Source organism: Sapajus apella, unplaced genomic scaffold (genome assembly GCF_009761245.1).
Source record: "Sapajus apella isolate SASKATOON/1434 unplaced genomic scaffold, GSC_monkey_1.0 scaffold103, whole genome shotgun sequence".
NCBI lineage: Eukaryota > Metazoa > Chordata > Mammalia > Primates > Cebidae > Sapajus > Sapajus apella.
In genome coordinates, this window is record NW_022437043.1 from 3,012,143 (window position 1) to 3,025,305 (window position 13,163).

The window sequence follows — 13,163 nt, forward strand, 5'->3', positions numbered from 1 at the left end:
AAAAATCCATGCCCCACTTTTTGGTGACTTTCAGGGTAGTGGCCATTGACTTCTCTCAGGAGGAATGGGAATGCTTGGATGCTGCTCAGAGGGACTTGTACAGAGATGTGATCTTGGAGAACTACAGCAACCTGATCTCATTGGCAATTTTGAAAAACAATGTATGGGAGATCCAACATGGCTGAATAGGAACAGCTCCAGAGTGCGGTTCCCAGCGAGAACAATGCAAACGGTGAGTGATCACTGCATTTCCAAATGAGTTACTACTGGCCACAGACGAGAAGATTCCCAGGCCGAAAAGCACCACAAGTTTCCAGCATGGCTGTTTCAGCTGGCACAGTGGGTCTCCACACAAAAACTCACACAAATATGGGTGGCCATTTCAACTGGTGCCTGGAATGCCTGGGAGAAAAAGCCACCCATTCAACTGAAAAAAAGGGGGCTGAAACAGGGAGCCTGGTGATCTGGCTTGGTGGGCCCCACCCCCACAAAGACCAGCAATCTGAGATGCTCTGGATTGAGAGTTTTGCAGCAAGCACAGCCAGACCCAGTATGGTCCAGCTCTGTTGGGGGAAGCGTGTTCGGCATTACCAAGGAAGTCCACCACTACTGAGGCACTCTGCCATTACCAAGGCAGTCGGCTATTACCTAGGTAGTCTGCCATTACAGAGGCAATCTGCCATTACTGAGGCAGACCACCATTACCAAGGCAGTTCTAACTATACTTCTATAAACAAAACCGCAAGGAAGTTCACACAGCAGGTGGACAGAGCCCATGGCAGCTTAGCAATGCCTCTGCTGGCAGACTGTGACTAGGCTACCTCCTTGCTGGGCAGGGCAGCTCTGAAAAAAGGCAGCAGCACATGAGGAATTTATAAATAAAGCCCCACCTTCCCAGGACAGAGCACCTGGGAAAAAAGGTGGTTATGAGTTCCACTGCAGCAGACATAAACATACTTGCCCAGCAGCTCTGAACAGAACAATGGAGCTCACAGCTCAGCACTTGATCTCCTATGAGGGACAGACTGTCTCGTCAAGCAGCTCCCTGACCACCATATATCCAAAGAGTCACCTCATAAAAAGGAGAGCTCAGGCTGACATCTGGCAGGTATCCTTCTGGGACAAAGATAACAGAAGAAGAAAGTGGCAGCAATCCTTGTTGTTCTACAGCCCCCAGGGGTGATTCCTAGACAAGCAGTGTCTGGAATGGACCTCCAGCAGTCCTACAGCAGAGGGGCCTGACTGTTAGAAGGAAAACTAAAAAACAGAAATAAATAATTATCAACAAAAAGGAAGTCTACTCAGAGACCCCATCTGAAAGTCACCAACTACAAAGACCACGGGTAGATAAATCCACAACGATGGGAAGAAACAAGCACAAAAGGGATGAAAATATCCAAAACCAGAATGCCTCTCCTCCTCCATGGGATCACAACTCATCACCAGCAAAGGAACAAAGCTGGATGGAGAAGGAGTCTGATGAATTGACAGAAACAGACTTCAGAAGGTCGGTAATGACAAACTTCCCTGAGATAAAAGAACATGTTCTAGCGCAATGCAAAGAAACTAAGAACCTTGAAAAAAGGTTTGATGGAATGCTAATGATAATAAATAGCTTAGAGAAGAATATAAATGACTTAATGGAGCTGAAAAACACAACATGAGAACTTCGCGAAGTGTACACAAGTTTCAATAGCCAAATCGACCAAGCAGAAGAAAGGATATCAGAGATTGAAGATCAATTCAATGAAATAAAACCAGAAGGCAAGATTAGAGAAAAAAGAGTGAAAAGAAATGAACAAAGCCTCCAAGAAATATGGGATTATGTGAAAAGACCTAATCTACATTTGATAAGTGTACCTGAATGTGATGGAGCGAATGAATCGAAGCTGGAAAACACTCTTCAGGGTATTATCCAGGAGAACTTCCCCAACCTAGCAAGGCAGGCCAATATTCAAATCCAGGAAATACAGAGACCACCACAAAGATATTCCTCAAGAAGAGCACCCCAAGGCACATAATCCTCAGATTCACCAGGGTTGAAATGAAGGAAAAAATGCTAAGGGCAGCCAGAGAGAAAGGTCGGGTTACCCACAAAGGGAAGCCCATCAGACTCACAGGCGGAAACCCTACAAGCCAGAAGAGAGTGGGGACCAATATTCAACATCCTTAAAGAAAAGAACTTTCACCGGGCGTGGTGGCTCACACCTGTAATCCCAGCACTTTGGGAGGCCGAGGCGGGTGGATCACGAGGTCAAGAGATCTAGACCATCCTGGTCAACACGGTGAAACCCCGTCTCTACTAAAAATACAAAAAATTAGCTGGGCATGGTGGTGTGTGCCTGTAATCCCAGCTACTCAGGAGGCTGAGGCAGGAGAATTGCCTGAACCCAGGAGGTGGAGGTTGCGGTGAGCCGAGATAGCGCCATTGCACTCCAGCCTGGGTAACAAGAGCGAAACTCCGTCTCAAAAAAAAAAAAAAAAAGAAAAGAACTTTCAACCCAGAATTTCATATCCAGCCAAACTAAGCTTCATAAGCGAAGGAGAAATAAAATCCTTTATGAAAAAGTAGTTGCTGAGAGATTTCATGACCACCAGGCCTGCCTTACAAGAGCTCCTGAAAGAAGCACTAAACACAGGAACAACCAGTACCAACTACTCCAAAAACTTGAACTCGGATCTGGACCAAGCAAACCTAATAGACATCTACAGAACTCTCCACCCCAAATCCACAGAATATACATTCTTCTCAGAACCACATCACACCTACTCTAAAATTGACCACATAATTGGAAGTAAATCACTCCTCAGCAAATGCAAAAGAACGGAAATCGTAATAGTCTCTCAGATCACAGCGCAACCAAATTAGAATTCAGGATTAAGAAACTCACTCAGAACCACACAACTTCATGGAAACTGAGCAACTGGCTCTTGAATGTTGACTGGATAAACAATGAAATGTAGGCAGAAATAAGGATATTCTTCAAAACCAATGAGAACGAAGACACAACATACCAGAATCTGTGGAACACTTTTACACTGTTGGTGGGAGTGTAAATTAGTTCAACCATTGTGGAAGACAGTGTGGCGATTCCTCAAGGACCTAGAAATAGAAATTTCATTTGATCCAGCAATCCCATTACTCGCTATATATCCAAAGGATTATAAATCATTCTGTTATAAAGACACATGCACAGGTATGTTCACTGCAGCACTGTTTACAATCGCAAAGACCTAGAACCAACCCAAATGCCCATCGATAATACACTGGACAAGGAAAATGTGGCACATATGCACCATGGAATACTATGCAGCCATAAAGAACGATGAGTTCATGTCCTTTGTAGGGACACGGATGAATCTGGAAACCATCATTCTCAGCAAACTGACACAAGAACAGAAAAATGAACACCGCATGTTCTCACTCATAAGTGGGTGTTGAACAATGAGAACACATGGACACAGGGAAGGGAGCATCACACACTGGGATCTGTTGGGGGGAATAGGGAAGGGACAGCAGGGAGTAGGAAGGTTGGGGAGGGATAACATGGGGAGAAATGCCATATATAGGTGATGGGGGATGGAGGCAGCAAACCACATTGCCATGTAGGTACCTATGCCACAATCCTGCATGTTTTGCATATGTACCCCAGAACCTAAAGTGCAATAAAAAAATTACATTTATATATATATATATGTATACACACACACACACACACACACACACACACACACACACATATGAAAAGAAAACCAAAAGAAAGAAAGGAAAATCCAATTTTCTGGGGAAAATTCAAGCAAAAATTTGTATAAGTAATGAGGAGCCAAATGTTAATAGCCAAGACAATGGTGAAAAAATATCCAGGGCATGTCAGAGATCTTTGCAGCAGCCCCTCCCTTCACATGCCCAGAGGCCTAGCAGGGAAAAATGGTTACATAGGCTGGGCCCAGGGCCCCACTGCTCTGTACAACCCTGGGACATGGCGCCCTGCATCTCAGCTGCTCCAGCCCTAGCTGTGTCTAAAAAGGGCCATGGTACAGCTCAGGCTGTTGCTTCAGAGGGTGCAAGAACCATGCCTTGGTGGCTTCCATGTGATACTGGGCCTGCAGGTGTATATAAAATAAGAATCGAGGCTTGCGAACCTTCACCTAGATTTTAGAGGATTTATGGAAACACCTGAATGTTGAGGCAGAAGTTTGCTGCAGGGGTGGAGTCCTCATGCAGAACCTCTGCTAGTGCAGTGCAAAGGGGAAATTTGGGGTTGGAGCCCCCACATAGAGTCCCTACTGGGGTGCTGCCTAGTGGAACTGTGAGAAGAGGGCCATCGTCCTCTAGAAAGGTAGATCCACCGACAGCTTGCACCATGTGTCTGGAAGAGCTGTAGGCACTCAGTGCCAGCCTGTGTAAGTAACCTCAGTGGCTGTTCTCTGCAGAGCCACAGGGCAGAACTGCCCAAGGCCATGGGAGCCCACCTCTTGCATCAACATGCCCTCGGTGTGAGACATGGAGTCAAAGGAGATTTTGGAGCTTTAAGACTGTGTGGCCTGATTTTGGACTTGCATGGGGCCTTTGGTCCCTTTGTTTTGGCCAATTTCTCCCATTGGGAATAGTAACATTTACCCAATGCCTGTACCCCCATTGTATCTTGGAAGTAACTAGCTTGCTTTTGATTTTACAGGCTTATAGGCAGAAGGGATTTGCCTTGTCTCAGATGAGACTTTGGACTTGGACTTTTGTGCTAATGCTGGCATGAGTTAAGACTTTGGGAGACTGTGGGGAGGGCATGATTGGTTTTGAAATGTGAAAAGGACATGAGATTTGGAATGGGGCCAGGGTAGAATGATATGATTTGGCTGTGTATCTTTACCCAAATCTCATCTTGAGTTGTAATCCCCATATGTTGAGAAAGGGACCTGGTGGGAGGTGATTGGATCATTGGGGCAGTTCCCCCAGGCTGTTCTCTTGATAGTGAGGGACTTCTCATGAGATCTGATGGTTTTAAAAGTGGAAGTTCCCCCTGCACACCCTGTCTCTCTCCTGCCACCTGTGAAGGAGGTGCCTGCTTCCCCTTCACCTTCTGTCATGATGGTAAGTTTCCTGAGGCCTCTCCAGCCATGCAGAACTGTGAGTCAATTAAACTTTTCTTGTTTATAAATTACGGAGTCTCAGGTAGTATCTTTATAGCACCATTACAATAGAATAATATAACAGCTATACACCAAGTCTGGTGTGGAGGGGGAAGCTTTCGTCAATGAGGCCTGCTAGGTAAAGTTTTTTAAATTGCCTAAATGGTCAAGCCTGAAGGATCACACATAGGCATTTGGTTGGGTGCCTGACTTTGGTTTCCATTTGTGTTCACGTACCACTCTCATTACCATAATAAAGATTTCCCTAATAGCTTTCCCTTTATCCTAGGCCCCAGAATGAACACATATATAAGAGAACCCACCTCAGTTGACTCACAGATCTACAGTTAGAAGCATAGCTGCCCCAGCCATGAGAGCATGAAACAGAACCACCAGTTGAACTTGACCTAAATCAGCAGAGCCACATTCACTGATCCACAGATTTATGAGAATAAATGCTGGCTGTTTTAGAACACTGAGTGTTTGTGATACAACATTATTGTGGCATAGTTGATACACTACCCTTTTTCTAGTCACCATGAAAATTGGTCCCTACCACAGGTCCTTACTCCAGTAAAAAATTACCAGGTGTGGCTGAGCGTGGTGGCTCATGCCTGTAATCCCAGCACTTTGGGAGGCCGAGGTGGGTGGATCACAAGGTCAAGAGATCGAGACCATCCTGGCCAACATGGTGAAACCCTGTCTCTACTAAAAATACAAAAAATTAGCCGGGCATGATGGTGCATGCCTGTAGTCCCAGCTACTCAGGAGGCTGAGGCAGGAGAATTGCTTGAAACTGGAAAACGGAAATTGCAGTGAGTCAGGATGACACCACTGCACACCAGCCTGGCGATAGAGTGAGACTCCATCTCAAAAAAAAAAAAAAAAAAATTACCAGGCATGCAAAGGAACAGAAAAATTCTCATAATGAGAAGAATGATCAATCAACCAAAAGAAGCCCAGAAATGATACAGATTAATAAACAAAGACTTTTTTTTTTAAGACTAGTCAAGTGCAGTAGTGAGAAGGGGGGAAAGAGTAGAACAAGGAGTTCGATCTGTAACTGACTGTGAACAATCAATTGAGATAACTCACTACCTTCGGACCAGCCACAAAGACATTTTAACTTGTTATGATAACTGTACTTCATATGTTCAAAAAGTTAGATGAAAAATTGAACATGTTAAGTAAAGAATGGAAGACATAATAAAGACATAAATTAAGCTTCTAGAGATAAAAAACTGTGATGTATGAGACAAAAAGACATGGCATAGAAATATGGCAGATTAGACATTTCAGAAGACAATATTGGTGAACTTGAAAAAATAGCAATAGAAAATATCCAAGAATATGAGGAAAAATGAGTAGAGATCAGTGAGTTGTGCAACAACTTCTAGAAGCCCAATATATGTATAATTGAAGTCCTCAAAAGATAATATTTATGGGGAAGGAAGAGAAAAACGTATTAAAGAAATAGTAGCAGAAAACTTTCTAAATATGATTAAAATTATAAATCTACTTATTAAAGATCAACAAATTTTTATCACAAGCAGCAAGAACAAAGCCTACATTAAAGAACATCATAATCAAATTGCTCAAAATAAGTGATTAAAAAATCTGAAAAGCAGAGAAAAAACACATTAGGTTAAAAAAAACAAGGATGACAGCAGTTTGCTTTTCAGAAACAATGCAAGCAATAAAAGAGGGACAACATATTTACATATTATTAAACAACATATTATTAAAACAATAGTCAATAAAGAATTATTTCCCAGTGAAAACATATTTGAAAAATGAATGCAAAATAAAGGCATTTTTAGACACATAAAAGCTGAATGTATTAATCACTAGCAGGCCTGCACTCTAAAAAATGTTAAAGAAATTTTTCTAAGAAGAATGAAAATGGTGCAACATGAAAATCTGGATCTGTACAAAGTAATGAAGAGCACCTAAACTGATAACTTACATAGACAATTGTTTAAAATAAACTTTTATTATTTAAATCCCTTTAAGAGGTAATTGCCTAAAGTTAGACTTGGGAAACTTTTTCTGTTAAGGGCCAGATTAAAAATATTATGATTTGTAGGTCATATGGGCTCTGTCGTTGTGTTAGGCCATTCTTGCATTTCTATAAAGAAATGCCTGAGACTGGGTAATTTATAAACAAAAGAGGTTTAATTGGCTCATGGTTCTATAGACTTTATAGGAAGCATGGTTCTGGCATCTGCTCTGCTTCTCATGAAACCTCAGTGAGCTTTTAATCATGGTGAAAGGCAAAGCAGGAGCAGGCACTTCACATGGCAAAAGCATGAGTAAACAATAGAAAGTGTAGTGGAGAGGTGCACACATTTTAAATGACCAAATCTCATGAGAACTCATACACTATCATAAGAACAGCACCAAGCTATGAAGGATATGCCCTCAGGATCCAAACACCTACCACCAGGCCCCACCTCCAGCACTGGGGATTACAATTCAACATGAGATTTGAGTGGGGACAAATATCTAAACTATTTCATTCCACCTCTGGCCCATCCCAAATCTTATGGTCTTCTCACATTGCAAAATACAGCCATGCCTTCCAAGATACAATGGAGGTATGGACATTGGGTAAACATTCCCATTTCAAAAGAGTGAAATCAGCTAAACAAAGGGGCTACAGGCTCCTTTCTGAAATGCCTTCAAGGCCTTGCTGCCCTGTGTAGCCTCAGGACACTGTTCTCCACATTCCAGCTGCTCCAGCTCCAGCCATGGTTTTTTTTTTTTTTTTTTTTTTTTTTGAGACGGGGTTTCACTCATGTTACCCAGGCTGGAGTGCAATGGCGCGATCTCGGCTCACCACAACCTCCGCCTCCTGGGTTCAGGCAATTCTCCTGCCTCAGCCTCCTGAGTAGCTGGGATTACAGGCACACACCACCATGCCCAGCTAATTTTTTGTATTTTTAGTAGAGACGGGGTTTCACCATGTTGACCAGGATGGTCTCGATCTCTTGACCTCGTGATCCACCCGCCTCAGCCTCCCAAAGTGCTGGGATTACAGGCTTGAGCCACTGCGCCCCGCCAGCCATGGTTTAAAGGGGCCCAGGTACAGTTTAGGCTGCAACTCCAGAGGATGCAAGTTCTAAGCCTTGGTGACTTACGTGTGGTGTTAAGCCTGTAGGGGTGCAAAATGTATGAATGAATTCATGGAAGCCTTTTCCTAGACTTCAGAAGATGTATGAGAAAGCCTGGGTGCCCATGCAGAATTCTGCTGCACAGGTATAGCCCTCACAGAGAACTTCTACTAGGACAGCACCGAGGAGAAATGTGGGGTTGGAACCTGTATATGGAAACCCAACAGGGAACTGCCTAGTGGAGCTATGAGAAGGTGGCCATCATCCTCCAGACCCCAGAATGACAGATCCACGAGCAGCTTGCACCTCACACCTGGAAAAGCCACAGACAGTACCAACCTGCGAGAGCAGCCCCACAAAGGATGAACTCTGCAAAGCCACAGGAACAGAGCTGCCCAAGGCCTTGAGAATCCCTTGCAGCAGTGTGCCCTAGATGTGGGACATAGAGTCAAAGTAGGTTATTTTGGAGCTTTCAGATTTGATGACTGCATGTCTGGATTTCAAACTTGCATGAAATTCAGCAGAGCAGTCATTAAAAGGGCCTGTAGCGCCTTTCGTTTAGCTGATTTCTCCCTTTTGGAATGGGAATGTTTACCCAATGTCTATACCTCCATGTGTCTTGGAAGTAACTAACTTGTTTTTGATTTTACAGGTTCATAGATGGAAAGGATTTGCCTTGTCTCAGTTGAGACTTTGGATTTTAGACTTTTGAGTTAATGCTGGAATGAGTTAAGACTTTGGGGGACTATTGGGAAGGCACGGTTTTATTTTGCAATGTGAAAAAATTATGGGATTTGGAAGGGTCCAGGGGCTATGAAACCACTCAGTCCTCCTGAGCCTCTGGGCTTGTGATGGGAGGGATTGATGTGAAGGTCTTTGAAATGTCTTCAAGACCTTTTTCTCATTATCTGAGCCATTAGCACTTGACTCCTTTTTGGTTATGCAAATACCTCTAGCAAATGAATGTTCCACAGCCTGCTTGAATTCTTCTCCCAAAGAAAGCTGTTTATTTCTTTGCCACATACTTTGGCTGCAAATTTTCCAAACTTTTATGCTTTGCTTCCTGTTTAAATATAAATTACAACATTAAATCATTTCTTTGCTCTCATATCTGAGAATGGGTTGTTAGAAGCAGCAAGGCCATATCTTGAACACTTTGCTGCTTAGAAGTGTCCTCTGCCTATTGGTGACAGGGATGGAGGTAGCAAACCACATTGCTATGTACGTACCTATGCAATACTCCTGCATATTCTGCACATGTGCCCCAGAACCTAAAGTGCAATTATACACACACACACACACACACACACACACACACACACACACATATATATATATATATATATACACACACATATATATTTAAAAGAAATGTCCTCTGCCAGATACCCTAAGGTTCTCACTCTTTGGTTCAAGCTTCCACAGATCCCTAGGACATAAACACAATGCGGCCAAGTTATTTGCTAAGACATAACATTTGTCACCTTTGTTCCAATTCCCAATAAGTTCCTCATTTCCATCTGAGTCCTCAGTAGCCTAGACTTTACTGTATATACTACTATCAGCATTTTGGTCACAACCATTTAACCAGTCTCTAAGTTCAAACTTTCCCTCACCTTCCTGTCTTCTTTTGAGCCCCTCCCCGCAAACTCTTCTAACCTCTGCCTGTTACCCAGTTCCAAAGTTGCTTCCACATTTTCAGGTATCTTTATAGCAATGGCCCACTCCCAGTAGCAATTTTCTGTGTTAGGCTGTTCATGCATTGCTAGAAAGAAATACCTGAGACTGGATAATTTATTAAGGAGAGAGGTTTCATTGGCTCACAGTTCTGCAGGCTGTACAGGAAGCATGACACTGGCTTCTGCTTAGCTTCCAGAGAGGCCCCAGGAAGCTTTTAACTCATGGTAGAAAGTGAATTAGGAACAGGTACTTCACATGGCGAAAGCAGGAAGGGGGGCAGGGGAGGTGCTACACACTTTTAAATGACCAGATCTTGTGAGAACTCATCACTACCACAAGAACAGCACCAAGCCATGAGGGATCTGACCCCATGATCTGAACACCTCCCACCAGGCCCCACCTGAAGTGTAATTAGCACTGGGGATTATAATTCAACACGGAATTTTGACAGAAATAGATATCCAAATTTTATCAATCATATTACTCAATTCTGCTGGTATTGCATGAAAGCAGCCATAAATAATATATAAATAAAAAGATATAACTGTTTTCCAATAAAATTTTGTTGTGCATTTTTACATATTCATAATATATATTGGTCTTTAGTTTGCTTGTGATGTAGTTATCTTGTTTTGGTATTTGATTACCACTAATATCCTAACAGAATGAGTTGGGAAGTATTTCTTCCTCTTCTAAGTTCCAATGGTTTCTTCTCGTAGCTTTTTAGCTCAATACATTGTTATTATTTTATAGTTTTATGTCTTTTAATAAAGCTAAGAGAAGAAATTCGATGTATATACACATGCCTTCTTGCTTATCATTTCTAGTTCTCTTCTTTTGTTCCAGATGGCAATCGAAGTTACCATCTGGAGTCATTTCCTTAGCTCAATGCAGCCTTTCTCCCATCCACCTACTTTGTGTGGTTATTGCAGATATATCACATTTCTATATCTTCAAGGCCCAGCAATCTATGAGATACATATTGCTTTACATGTAGCTTTTAAAATCAGCTTAGTGAAGAAAGATGGTTATATATTTATTTTATAATTATATAATTACTTTTACCAGTGCTTTTTGGGTTTTGTGTATGAAATCAAATTGCTGTCTGAGGTCACATGGTTCAGCCTGAAGCATTTATCTTAGTATATATGTAAGGAGGATCTGCTAGCAACAAATTCAGTTTTCATTTATCTGGGAATATCTTAATTTCACCCTCATTTTTGAAATCTAGCTTTGCTGAATATAGGAATCTTTCTTAACAGTTTCTTTCTTTGAGCACTCTCAATATGTTATCCCACTGCCTTCTGATAAGAAGTCGACTGTTAACCTTACGAGGGGTTCCCTTGAAAGTATAGTCATTTTTCTCTTGCTACTTTCAAGGTTTTCTCCCTGCCTTTCCCTTTTAGCATTTTTATTATGATGTGTCTATTTGTGGACCGCTTTGCATTTATCCTAGTTGGAGTTCATGGAGCCTGCTCGTTGTGTATATTCGTGTTTTACAATAAATTTGTGAAGTTTTTAGCCACTAATTTAAAAAATGTGTTTCTTCCTCATCTTCTTCTGGTATTCCTGTTATATGCATGTGATGAAGGTAGTGGTGACCCACGTTTCTCCTTTGTTCATTTTTCTTGATTCTTTTTCTCTCTGTTTTTCAACAGAGAGAAAGTCTCTATGAATATACAAGTTCACCAATTCTTTCTTTTTCCAATTCTAATCCATTGTTGAGTCCCTGTAGTGATTTTTTAATTTCAATTATTTTACTTTAAAATTCCCAAATTCCTATTAAAAATATTTTCTATCACTTTATTGATATTCTCTATTTGATGAAACAGTGTCATCACACCCCCCTTTACTGCGGTAATCATGTTTTTCTTTTCTTCCTTGAACATATTTCTAATGGCAACCTTGAAGTCTCGTCTGCTAAATTCAACAACTGGTAGTTCTCACAGGCAGTTTCTATTGCCTTTTTTTTCCATATGATATTTCCTGTTTCGTTGCATGTTTCATAATTTTTAATTAAAAATTGTACATTTTAGATAATATATTTTATCAACTCTGGGTTCTGGAATTTTCCTTCCAGGACTTGTTATTGTTATTTGCTTGTTTAGTTGTTTAGTGACTAACTAGACTATTTTAGCAAAGTCTATTTCCTCCATGCCTTCAACGTGAAGCCTCTGATGTTGCTTCCTCAGACGGCACAGCCCTGGTTATGCCAAGTTACCTTGGGATGAGAATGGTTTGTGTACGGTTCTCTTTAATCTTCTCTTTCCCTAACCATACCTGATGTTAAGTTCCACTAAGCCGATTGTTCCATTGTTTTCAAAAATGCCTAGGCATAAATTACTTCATAGACTAACCCAATCCAATTCAGGCTCCTTTGAAGAGATAATTCCTGAGTTCAGTGCTTAGAATTTGTTTGGACTATAACATATTTCTTAGTTCTGCCTTTCCCTTGTTTTTCTTCAGCAACCTAGTCAGCCTATAGTTCTGACTTTATTTCCAATTAATCTACCAATCTCCTCCCAATTGCCTTTCATTACAGTTTTTTCTGTTTTTGAGAGTATTACTAGGCTTGGACTTCTCCACACTCTGTGACAAATGAAGTCAGTCCTTGAGGTAGGGATTTGGAGCTCTCTGTTGTACAACCAGCTTCTCCCCTGGACAAAATCTCTAAGACACAGCTCTTATGCCTGGGACCTGGAAAATAGCACACTTCTCTGAGTGGCATCTCACTTTAGGAGCTGAATATTTGATAGATGGAGAGAAGCCAACAGCCCTAGGTCTTCTTGCCTTGCCTCTGTCAACAGGAAATCCCCTTTCCCATGAGCTACAGCAAAGCAAATTGGGCCCTAGTATTCCTGGCAATGCTGCAACCTAGTTAGAACCTCCATCCCATGATTGGGGACTGCATGGAAGAAGGGAGCCCCTACCTCTTGGCCACATTCACCTGGATCTTAACTTCAGCAAGGGGTAGCTGGAGGCAAGATGAGAAATGCGGACACCTTGCCTCTCCCAGGAAGATAGCCCTCTGACTGGGAGCTGGGGAGAAAGGGAGCTCTGTCTTCTTGTGTGTACCAGCCTGAAATACAGTTTCCATTTTGCTAAGTTGAGATGAGAAATGGAGGGCACAGATCTTGGTTCAAATGCTACCAACTCTAGCAGTTCCTACAAAGTTTAGTAGGTTTTCTTCAATAAATATTCTTCATTTTCTATATTCCCTTATAACAATTCTCAGAAACTTTA